The sequence below is a fragment of the Saccopteryx leptura genome, chromosome 2 (assembly GCF_036850995.1).
Source record: "Saccopteryx leptura isolate mSacLep1 chromosome 2, mSacLep1_pri_phased_curated, whole genome shotgun sequence".
Lineage (NCBI taxonomy): Eukaryota > Metazoa > Chordata > Mammalia > Chiroptera > Emballonuridae > Saccopteryx > Saccopteryx leptura.
Genome location: NC_089504.1, coordinates 386229416 through 386241855, shown reverse-complemented (window position 1 = coordinate 386241855; position 12440 = coordinate 386229416). Strand labels below are relative to the sequence as shown.

Here is a 12440-nt window from a genome sequence, read left to right as displayed (position 1 = left end):
TCATCATCACCTGGGGATCAGAAACCCTTCCATGTGTCTCTTTTTCCAAAACTGTCCCCTTCTCTGTCACCATCTAGATGTTTCTAATGGCACTGACTCTGCCCAGTCATGTTCACACAGGACAGAGCTCCTTGGACAGGGCACAGTGTGTGCCCAGACAGACAGACACCAGTGGGACAGAGGTGGCTGATCCCACTCATGTCAGGAACAAAGATTAGAGACTGCACTTGCCCGGACACAGCAGACTCGGGTCTCATTGGCTTTCCAGTTACAGGAGGTAAGAGTGTTGGGAAAAGAAGTGTTTTTTTTTTTTTTTTAATCTTTGTGTTCCTTTATTGGAGCAAGATTCCTGACCAGTGTACAGTGATGTATTATTAAACAGAGACCAGTGCAGAAATTACATACTATCCATCTAGATCGATTTCCATTACACTTTGCCTATTGATGGAATAGTTCCATTCTTACATTTTCATACATCAAAGAGCTTTGAATCTGACCAGGTTGTCCATTAATTCATCTCTGAGAAAGTTAAGTGGCATTTAATTTTAGCTACTATATTTTACAGCACTAAAAATCTCAGGCATTAGGTAGCTTCTCAAAATGTTGTTCCCTGCACAGTGTCATTGAGCAGACGGAGCAGAGTCCAGCATCTCACCCAGATTCGCCCAGAAGGGTCTTGTTTGAGAACAATACACTAAATAGCTGGTACTTAGAAACAAAAATACTCCTGAGTTTCTTAACCACCAATAGGGGCTTAAAAGAAGTGTTTTAAATTGGGGTATCTGGACTGTGAAAAACTGAAGAGCAAATAGTCTTCTTTTTGGAGGTAAAATGAATGAGTAATAAACATCTGTGTGTGTTTTGCTGATTGACCTGAAACACAAAGGCTCTGAGGCCCCTTAGGAGTGAGAGGGGAACCCTTAGTCCCACACCCCCTTTGTCTACAATCCCAGTGGCCCTGGGTCCCTCTGTGATGTCACAAGGGGCTTCAGAAAGGAGAATCAGGACACCAGTGCTCTTCTCCTGGAGGGCCCAGTGTGTCAGAGAGGACAGGAGGGTCTGGGACCTGAGAGCAGAGTGGGACAGTGTGTAACAATCCTGAGATTTCTTCGACCAGCTGACAGCTCCCTCATGGCCACCTGGGAGCTTGGCCATCAGTGTGCTCAGTGGGTGAGCTGTCCCGCCAGGACCCATGCTGATCAAGAGCCAGGTGCCTCTGGCCCAGGCTAGTCACCTCCTCCTTCTCCGTCTGGTCTGTGAGGATCCCGGGCATGGAGGGCAGGAACAGACAGTGTGGAGATGGCAGATGCACATGGTCTGAACCTCTACCTCTCAGGTTGCAATTGGAAATTTACCAGCAAACAGCCTCCCCCTTCCTCTGGCCTTGGCACCAGCCCTGACCCCCGACATGAGTGAGCGCTCTCCCCCCTTTGCCGGGAGAATCACCTGACTCTCCCACTGATCCTAACTCACACACCTCAGCTTTGTTCAGGCTACTGGGGTCAGCTCCCTCTGTATCCCCAACTTGCATTCACACAGTGTCAAAATATCTGTGTTCATGTGTCACCTGTTACTCATTACCAAACATAAGTGGGTGCCTGGCACAGCAGACACGTTAGGAGCTACAGTGGTACAATGAACAGAGATTGAGAATTTGAAAAAAATTATATTTTTTCATTGAGATAAAAGTCCCAGTGTTAAAGCATCACTGTTTCCATGGAGAATGAGAAAGGTTCTTTCTCCCCTCACTCTTAGATACAGATAATAAAACTTCTGTGAAAATACCCATCTGCCTGGTGTGCTCAGGGACATCAAGTGGCTGCAGGATGTGCCCAGTGGCCAGTAGGGGGAGCAATTCCAGACTGTGGGTGATCCACTCAGGGGCTCTAGAGCAGTTGAATAAGCTTGTCCTCAGTGATGGGTGATGTTCTTGGCACTGTGAGGTTCTCATCACCCTATGAGGTCCAGAGTCTGGCTCTCTCAACAAATGGTTTTGAATTGCTGTCATCTCCTTGTTCTCTGTGGGATCTTTGGCCGAATCTGATACATGTTGGAGTTGATAGACAACGAGGACCCAGAATGTATTTCCATGTGGGCTGCTAGGAAAGTCTGTGCAGAAAATAAGAATCAGCTTGTTGTCAGTTTCCCTTGTGAAACTCAGGACACAGAGCTTCTGAGCTGTTCATCAGACTTAGAGAAAAAAAGCACCTGGACTCAGACAGGGTCTGACACCTCACAAAGTAGTTTCTGTGAAACCACAGTCACATCTTTCTATGTCAGTGTTGGGTCCTTGAGCAGAAGCTCCCCCGTCTGCAGTGGGAGCTTCTGCAGTGCGGGGATTCTGGCTCGGAATCCCCATGAATGTGAGACAGCCTGAGTGAACAGGAGATTGTGACATCGGACCAGGACAAGGCCTCAGGTCTCTCAACATGCTCTTCCCCCTCGGAAGAGGGCCAGAGCCACCCCTCACTTCTCTTGTTCCACCCATCTCGCCTCTGTCACCCACTGTTACCAATACTGTCACAGGGAGGTCTCTGCTGTCACTTCTGCACCAGCACCAGACTGTCTAAGGCCATATCTTCCATTTGTATCTTTAAGAATGTCTACTTGGCTGTTCCCCTCAAAGCTGAGACCTAAATATAGATTTCTCTTGTTTAATTACATTGTCTAATACTTGCATAATAATGGAGATAAAGGTCACATTAGCCTGTTCTGATATTTGTAGAAATGCCCCTTCCCCATTTGATTAGCTAAACTGCTACATTTGTATGAAATTATGCATGTGTGTGAGTGTTTATTACTATATTATAAATGCACATGTTTGCCTCTTTATACAGCTTTTTAGAGTCGGTGTTCATTTGCTCAAAATCTTTTTGCACATCAATAGAGACAGTATGATCATATTTATTGCTGCATTAATACGTTGTGTTATATGAAAATATTTCTTTTTTTTTTTTCCTTTTCTGAAATGAGAAGCAGAGACACAGAATCCTGCATGTACCTGACTGGGATCTACCCGGCAAGCCCACCAGGGGGCAATGCTCTGTCCATCAGGGCATTGCTCTGTTGCAACCGGAGCCATTCTAGTGCCTTAGGTGGAGGCCACAGAGCCATCCTCAGCGCCCGGGTCAACTTTGCTTCAATGGAGCCTTGGCTCCAGGAAGGGAAGAGAGAGACAGAGAGGAAGGAGAGGGGGAGGGGTGGAGAAGGAGATTGGCGCTTTTCCTGTGTGCCCTGGCCAGGAATTGAACCTGGAACTTACACATGCCTGGCTGACAATCTACCACTGACCCAATCAGCCTGGGCTGAATATATGTCTTAATATGACTCAAAACTTGCATCATTGCAATAAATCATGCTTCATAATAGTGTATAATGTTATATCTGATACTTGGCTATCGGATAATATTTGTTTTAAATATTTGTAGCAATATTTACTGTTTTTGGACTCTAATTTTTCTTTTTATGAAATTTATTTGTAAAGTGACTCTATCAATATTTTGACAAAAACTATGACATCCTACCTACTTTTAAGTATGATGGAAAATATGAAATGATTAAATTGGAACTGTATGATCTCTGAAGGCTTGATCAAATTTCTCAGTGAACTGTCTGTATTTCATGCTCTTCAGAACATTAGTTTTTATTACATTTTTAAATTTTTTACTAAAATTTCTATTTTTTTATTTTATTTCATCTAAATCCAAACTTGTGTCTTCCAATGAAAATGTGCATTTTATTTACTTTTAATAGGGGTTATCTATTAATTTTTATAAATTTTACATTTTTATATGTTTGCGAGGTGGGGGAACTGTGGGGGAGCCCCGAGATCTCTACACAGCTGCTCCCCGAGGAATCATTCACTTCAAAAAATCTGGGGCTCACAGAATAGGCCTTGTGCTCATTGATGGAGACACACAGCTATGTCCTCTCTGTCACGGCAGAGTCCCCTGAGCAGTGACATTTGTGTGGTCTCAGCAGGTGCATTCTGCCAAGGCTCTCCCAAGGGGTGAAGCCACCTCCATCCTCCTCAGTGTGGGGTGTGAGCTGAGCTCAGCCCCAGGGCTCAGGGAGGGGCTGGTGGTCACTGAGGGACACACATTTGCATGGACAGCCCCTCCTCTGGCAGAGGGAGGAGAAGAAAAGGAGGCCTGGGGCAGCCCAACCCCACTGTGGGCTCAGGGCTGTGAGCACCATGGCCTGGACCCCTCTCCTCCTCGTGCTCCTCTCTCACTGCACAGGTAGGGACAATACTTTAGGACACTGGAGAAGACCCAATATCACTTCAGTCTTGCTCCAAAACCTGAGAAATTTTACTAGGGTTCCTGCCTCCCCACCCATGAGTGTCTGTGTCTGCAGGTTCCCTGTCCCAGCCTGTGCTGACTCAGCCGCCCTCCCTCTCTGCGTCTCCTGGAGCATCAGCCAGACTCACCTGCACCCTCAGTAGTGGATTCAGTGTTGGTAACTACTACATATACAGGTACCAGCCGAAGCTGGGGAGCCCTCTCCAGTTTTTCCTAAGGTTCTACTCAGACTCAAATAAGCACCAGGGCTCCGGGGTCCCCAGCTGTTTCTCTGGATCCAAGATGCCTCAGCCAATGCGGGGCTCCTGCTCATCTCTGGGCTCCAGCCTGAGGACGAGGTGGACTATTACTGTGCTACAGCTCATGGCAGTGGGAGCAGCTTTCGTTACTCACAGTGTCTCAGTGGATGAGGAAGTGAGACAAAAAACCCCTGGGACCATAAGTCTTGGTTCTGAATTTGTTTTAAATAATCTTGTAATGACATCTGTACAGGCGGCTTCTTAATGGTAACACAAGTTTTTTTAGGAGGAAAGAATAACATGGAATTTATGGCTGTCACCTGAGCCAGAACAGGGCATCTAAGGATTTTACACACACACACACACACACACACACACACACACACACACACACACACACAAGATAATAGATCCCAAGTTCCATACCCACAAGGTCTGGAGTAAATGAACAAGAAAAAATACTGTGTAATGAAAAAAAATTTAGTTTTCTCCTCCTGTTATTCCTTCTTTAATACTCAGTTAAAACTCTTAGTTTTGACACTTTTGTCCTCAATGTGCAGGAAGTGTTCTCCACAACAAGAATTTCTGTGATGCACCCATTGTATGTCCTACGAGTTACCTCCATTCTCACACTATCTGCATGGAGACAGGGTCACATCCACAGGATTAGGGCTCTGTCCCACAAGACTGTCCCCTCTTCAGGTGCCAACCAGGAATAGGAGGTCTCACACTACCCACAATCTCTGTTTTAATTTTCTGTATCTGGAGGTTCCCATGTTCCTGTCTTTGGGCTTGATGACCGCACTGGGGCATCACATGGAATCCAGGGAAAGATGTGCTTACATTTCTGTGTTATTAGAGGACGTGGTAAAGGACACAGGCAGACACGCAGATGATGACACATCGGGATAGAGGTCTGGGAAAGTCCTGAGCACAGACCTCTCTCAGCATTACTGACACTTCTCATAAGGTCAGTATTGACATCATAGACAAAGGAGGGACTGGATATCACATTTCAGTACGTGCCAGCTGTTCTCTTGTTCCCAAGAGTATTTGCATGCTAAGAACTTCAAGATTCACTTAACTACACACACATTTATCTCATATTGATGAACTCCCATGTATTAGCTTTTTTTCAGTATAAAATTAAATGCTTTCTTCTTATAAAACCCAGGTATGTAGTGGGGATCACACTGCATTGTGAGGATGTCTGTGTTGTGCAGGCAGAAAGAAGGGGGCTGTGTCCTCACTCCGCCCTATGCATCCTGCGATTGAGAACCTGAGACCCCACAGCTGAGGGTCCTAGGTATGCAAGAGGAACATGGACAGATTTCCCTGATTCTGCAGGACCTGGACTGCTGATCAAGTGGCAGTGTTGTCAGAGCTAATCTGCACCAAATTCCTCTTCTTTGCCTAAATTTCATCTGGGTCCCAGGGAAGTGGCTTCTAACACACTGGCCTTCTTAACTGCAGCCTTTGGGACCTGGAAGGCCTTACAGAGAACGAGCCCCAGGGATGGGTTTGCATGAAGGACCCCCCCAGGGGACTGAAAGACAATGGGGGAGAGGTGTCTGCTTGTCCTCTTGCTTCATCTCTGAGGAAATGGCTCCATGAGGAGCATTGGAGATACACACCTGTCTCTCTCTCTCTCACAATGGGAAACAATTCAGTACTATTTCCCTGAAGACAGTGTCAGATCCACAGATCCAGTGCTCAGTAACACACACACACACACACACACACACACACACACACACACACACTCCCCTCGTTGACTGCACAACCCCCTGGGCTCTGAGTTCTCAGGCTCCTGTCCCCCCAGAACTCAGGAATCACTCTGTGCTAACCCAGCATCCTCAGGGTCAGAATCGTCAGGAGGGAGACTGTCCCTCACCAGGAACCCCGGAGACAGGAGTGTAGCTGGGGTCTGGTTATAAAAGCTGCCAGAAAATGCCCCGAGCACCTGCTCTACTGGGATGGGTGTGACACTCAGGGCCCAAGAGTGAGTCTCCAGTCCTTGTCGGCAGCTCAGCTAAAATCTCCTCTGTCCCAACCTGGGTCACAGGCTTCTTACCTCAGGCACATAGTCTGCCCTTGTCTCCACCTTTCCATGAGTTATCCATGGGTCTTTAGAAAAAAAATATTGGGTCCAATTGGTCATTGGTAAATCTAATTGATTCTCCCATTCCTTGAGTGACTGAATGAACAAGTTCTCTGGCCTGAAATGTGAGACACAAGGAGCAGAGGTTTAGAGGTTCCCACCCTTGACCCCACATTGCTCTGTCCTGGGAGCTCTGTCTCCATGTGGTGCTGCCGTCACCGAGATGATCTGGAGTTCATAGGAGGGCACACTCTGGTCTTTCCTGTGGTTCCTGGACAGCTTCTTTTGAGCTCCCAAAGGACCTATTTGAGGAGAGCATCTTTGTTTGCCTGGTAACGTCTATCTATCTTTCTTTCTATCTATCTATCTATCTATCTATCTATCTATCTATCTATCTATCATCTATCTATCATCTATTTATTCATCTATCTATCTTTTATCTAATTATCTATATATAATTATGTACATTATATATAAAAATATGTATATACTAAAAACTATACACTCATGCCTGTGTTTGCAGTTTTCATTGCCAATCTGTGCTGAATCAGCGGCCTCCCTCTCTGCATCCCTGACCTGCTGGGACACCCCCTGCACCCTGAGCAGTGACGTCAGTGTCAGGGACATGGGATATGCTGGTGTCAGCAGAGTCAGGGAGCTCTCTTCAGTCTCCCCTGACAGCAGCAGGGCTGGCTAGGTCAGCACCATTCTGGAAAATATAAATCTAACACCATAATTCAGCCTCAGAGGTGGGGACAAGGAGGTAAAATTATGAAGATACTACCTTTGTGTATTGCAATATAAACATTTTGTTATCCATTAGTCTCCATAGTCACATAGATTCCAGCTGTGACAGTGAGGTTAGTCCTCTAGTCTGGTCCTCACCGGGGTGAAAGGTGAACTGTCTTTTAAGACTAAAATGACAACTCCAGGCCTGTCCCAGGCCTTGCTCCATGGTACTTAGCCTGAGTTCTGGGCAGGGACCTTGACTCTATCTCTGTGACTGTGTCCTTCATTTCAGGGTCCTCAGCATCCTGTTTGCTGACAGTCACGCTTGGTTGTTGGGGACTCTGACCCAGTGATCACATCATCTCTGGGAGCAGCAGCAACATTGAATCCTATAATGTGTATGGGTTCCAGCTCGAAGTGGGGCTGCCCCTGATCTCTGACTCTAGGAAGGACTAGGCCGTCAGTGATTCCAGATTGATTTTCTGCTTCCAAGGCAGGCAGTGTGGCCTCACAGCATCTTGGGTTTCAGCCTGAGAACGATGTTCTGACAACATTCCCGTAGGTGATGAGACTCAATGCACACAGTGCTGTGTGCTCAGGAGGAAGCGACACAGACACCCCCTCTGAGACCCCTGAGCAGACACCATTCTTGTGTAATTGTTGTCACCTCTGTCACCAGCACCTGAGGATCACAGGTCCTTTCATGTGTTTGTTTTTTCAAGACTGTCCCCATCTAGCTGTTCTTAATCACACCAGTCATGACCATACAGGACGGAGCTCCTTGGACAGGGCACAGCGTGTGCCCAGACAGACACCAGGGAGACAGAGGAGGCTGATCCCACCCATGTCAGGAACAAAGACTTAGAGACTGCATGTGACCAGACTCATTAGCCTCGGGTCTCACTTGGGTTTCCAGTTACAGGAGGTGAGAATGTTGGGAAAAGAAGTGATTTAAACTGGGACATCTGGACTATAACAAACTGAAGAGCAAATAGTCTTCATTTTTGAGGTGAAATGGATGTGTGATAAATGTCTGTGTTTGTTTTGCTGATTAACTTAAAACACAAGGTCTCTGAGGCCCCTTAGGAGTGAGAGGGGCACCCTTAGCCCCACACCCCCTTTGTCTACAATCCCAGTGAGACTGGGTCCCGCTGTGACATCACAAGGGGCTTCAGTAAACAGGATCAGAACACTAGTGTTACATTCTATTGGAGGGTCCAGTATGTCAGAGAGGACAGGAGGGGTTGGGGCCTGAGAGCAGAGTGGGACAGTGTGTGACAATTCTGAGGTTGCTCCGACCAGCTGGCAGCTCACTCAGGGCCATCAGTGTGCTCAGTGGGTGAGCTGTCCCACCAGAGCCTATGCTGATCAAGAGCCAGGTGCCTCTGCCCCAGGCTCTTCTCCTCCTTCTCCGTCTGGTCTGTGAGGACCCAGGGCGTGGAGGGCAGGAACAGACAGTGTGGAGATGGCAGACACACATGGTCAGAAGCTCTACCTCTCAGGCCTCAATTGGTCATTTACCAGCATCAGCAGCAAACAGCCTCCCCCTTCCTCTGGCCTTGGTACCGGCCCTGACCCCTGACATGAGTGAGCGCTCTCCACCCTTTTCCAGGAGAATCACCTGACTCTCCCACTGATCCCAACTCACATACCTCAGATTTGTTCAGGCTAATGGGGACATTTCCCTCTGTACCCCTAAGATGCACTCAGGCAGTGTTGGCATATGTGTGTTCATGTGTCACCTATTACCTGTTACCATACATATGTGAGGTGCCTGGCACAGCAGACACGTTAGGAGCTGAAGTGTGACAACAGACAGGGATTGACAATTTGAAAACACAATTATATTTTTCCACTGACGTAAAAGTCCAAGTGTTATCACTGTTTCCATGGAGACTTAGAAAGGTCCTTTCTCCCCTCACTCTCTTAGATGTAGAAAAGACTCCTGTGAAAATATCCTTCTGCCTGGTGTGCTCAGGGACATCAAGTGGCTGGAGGATGTGCCTGGTGGCCAGTAGGGGGAGCAATGCCAGACTGCGGGTGATCCACTCAGGGGCTCTAGCGCAGTTGGATACACTCTGAGCTCTGGGATGGGTGACATTCCTGGCCCTGTGAAGTTCTCATCACCCTATGAGGTCTGGGGTGTGGCTCTCACAGCAGATGGTTTTAAATTGCTGTCATCTACTTGTTCTCTGTGGGATCTTTGGCCAAATCTGATACATGTTGGAGCTGATAGACAATGAGGACCCAGACTGCATTTCCGAGGAAGATGTGGCTGCTAGGAAAGTCTGTGCAGAAAATAAGAATCAGCTCGTTGTCTGATTTCCCCTGTGGGACTCAGGACACAGAGCTTCGAGCTGTCTCCTCATGTTCGTCAGACTTAGGGAAAGGAGCACCGGGGCTCGGACAGGGTCTGACCTTCCAGGTCCACGCAGAGCAGGTCCTGTGACACCAGACTCACATCCTTTTGTGTCAGCATGTTGATCCCTTGGGCAGAAGCTTCCCACTGTTTGCACAAGGAGCCTCTGCAGTGCGGGGATTCTGGTATGGGGACAGAAGTCCCATAAATGTGATGCAGCCTGAGTGAACGGCTTCGGACTGGGACAATTCCTCAGGTCTCTCAACATGTTCTTCCTCCCTGGGAAGAGGCCGAAGTCACCGTTCGCTCCTCTTGTTCCACTCGTTACGCCTATGTCACCCAATCTTACCAATACTTGTCACAAGAAGGTTTCTGCTGTCGCTTTTGCACCAACACCAAACTGGCTAAGGCCATACCTTCTATTTGATTTTCAAGAATAGAATGTATACCTGGCTGTTATTCTTAAAGCTGAGACCTAAATATAGGTTTATCTTGTTTAATTTCATTGTCTAATACTTGCATAATAATGGAGATAAAGGTCACCTTAGCCTGCTCCTGATATTTGTGGAAGTGCCACTTCCCCATTTGATTAACTAAGATGCTGCATTTAGCATGAAGTTATGGTTGTGTGTGAGAGAGTGTTTATTACCACTTTATAAATGCATATGTTTGCCTCTTCATATGGCTTTTTAGAGTCGGTGTTAATTTGCTCAAAGGCTTTTTTTGCATCAACAGAGACAGTATGATCATATTTATTACTGCATTAATATGTTGTGTTATATAGAAAATTTCTTAATATGACACAAAATTTGCATTATTGTAATAAATGATGCTTCATAACAGTGTATAACATTATTTATCTGATACTGAGATATCGGTTAATATTTTTAAAAAAATATTTCGTAGAAATATTCAATGTTATTGGACTGTTAATTTCTTTTTGTGTAATTTATAAGTAAAGTGACTCTATCAATATTGTAACAAAAGCTATGACATCCTACCTACTTTTCAATATGATGGCAAATATGAAACGATTATACTGGACCCTCTGATCTCTGAAGGCTTGGTCAAATTTCTCAGCAAATCGTCTGTATCTTACGCTGTTCAGTATTTTCATTACATTTAAAATTTTTCTACTAAAATTTTTTTTGTTACTTTATTTCATCCAAAGCAAAATTTCTCTTCCAAAAAAAGTGTGGATTTTATCTATTTTTAATAGATGTTATCTCTTAATTTTTATAAATTTTACATTTTTAGATTTTGCCAGGTGGGAGTACTGTGGGACAGACCTGTGACCCCTACACAGCTGTTCACCGAGGACCATTCACTTGAAAAAATCTGGGGCTCACAGAATAGGCCCTGTGCTCACTGATGGATACTCAACAGCTGTGTCCTCTTTGTCCTGGCAGAGTCCACTGAGCAGAGACGTTTGTGTGGTCTCAGCAGGTGCTTCCTCCCACTCCCAGGGATCTCCCAAGGGGTGAGGTCAACCTCTATCCTCCTCAGTCTGAGGTGTGAGCTGAGCTCAGCATCAGGGATCAGGGAGGGGTTGACGGTCACTGAGGGACACACATTTGTATGGACAGCCCCTCCTGTAGCAGAGGGGGTAGAAGAAAAAGAGGCTTGGGGAAGCCAAGCCCCACTGAGGGCTCAGGGCTGTAAGCACCATGGCCTGGACCCCTCTCCTCCTCGTGCTCCTCTCTCACTGTGCAGGTGGGGACAGGCCTCACAGACACAGGGCAGCTGTCCATACTGGATCAGCCACTTTTCTTCAGACCCTAAGGTACATTACCTTGGTCCTTGTCTGATGTGCCATTTTGTGTTTGCAGGTTCCCTGTCCCAGCCTGTGCTGACTCACCCACCCTCCCTCTCTGCATCTCCTGGAGCATCAGCCAGACTCACCTGCACCCTGAGCAGTGGCTTTGATGTTGGTGGGTACAGGATATACTGGCACCAGAAGAAACCTGGCAGCCCTCCTTGGTATCTCCTGAGTTTCAAGTCAGACTCAGATAAGTACCAGGGCTCCGGGGTCCTCAGCCACTTCTTTGGATCCAAAGACATCTCGGCCAATCTGGGGCTCCTGCTCATCTCTGGGCTCCAGACTGAGGATGAGGCAGACTATTACTGTGATATATGAGACGATGGTAGTAAGAGTTACACACTGCTCCAGAGTCATGAGGAAGTGAGACTAAAAGCATGCAATGCTCTCCCTGCTTGTGGTTGTTAAGTTTGTTCAGCCTGGGACCAAGGGTAATTCAGTGTGAAATCTATTGTCACCTCTTCAGTCAACCTCTTTGCAATGTTCATTCATTTATTGCTACACTTTCTCACCCTGATCATGTGCACACAGACATCACCAGATCTTAGGGCTGTGCTCCTCCCCTTGGGGTTGATGGGTTAGGAAGGAGGTGTCTTACGTTACTCATGCTCAACGCAGGGTCAAAGTCTGACTCACCACTGTGGGTGATCTGAGTGATTCTGGTCAGTTACTATGTCGATCTTTTCACTCACTCATCTCCCAGGGACCAGCTCCAAAGGTTATGTCACCTCTCTTCTACATGTGCTCATTGTGACCCGTCTGTGGGAACCATCATTCTCCTCCTGAGGCTCAAAGAAAGTAGGTCTGTGGCTCAAAGGATGCTGAGAAAAAAGTCTTTTCAAGAATGAGACATGACTATGTGTGACCTCCTTCTGCACAAGGAACACCA

The 12440-nt window shown here is 46.7% G+C and overlaps 1 long non-coding RNA gene across 1 annotated transcript in view; it reads left to right on the top strand.

Annotated features, from left to right (window-relative positions):
• The window catches only part of LOC136392864 (uncharacterized), a 33143-nt gene extending 21254 nt beyond the window's left edge, over positions 1-11889 (top strand). The window contains exon 3 of the long non-coding RNA XR_010748999.1: positions 11846-11889. This is a non-coding gene — a long non-coding RNA (uncharacterized lncRNA). The remainder of the gene's footprint in view (positions 1-11845) is intronic.
• Positions 11890-12440: the final 551 nt, after the last annotated feature.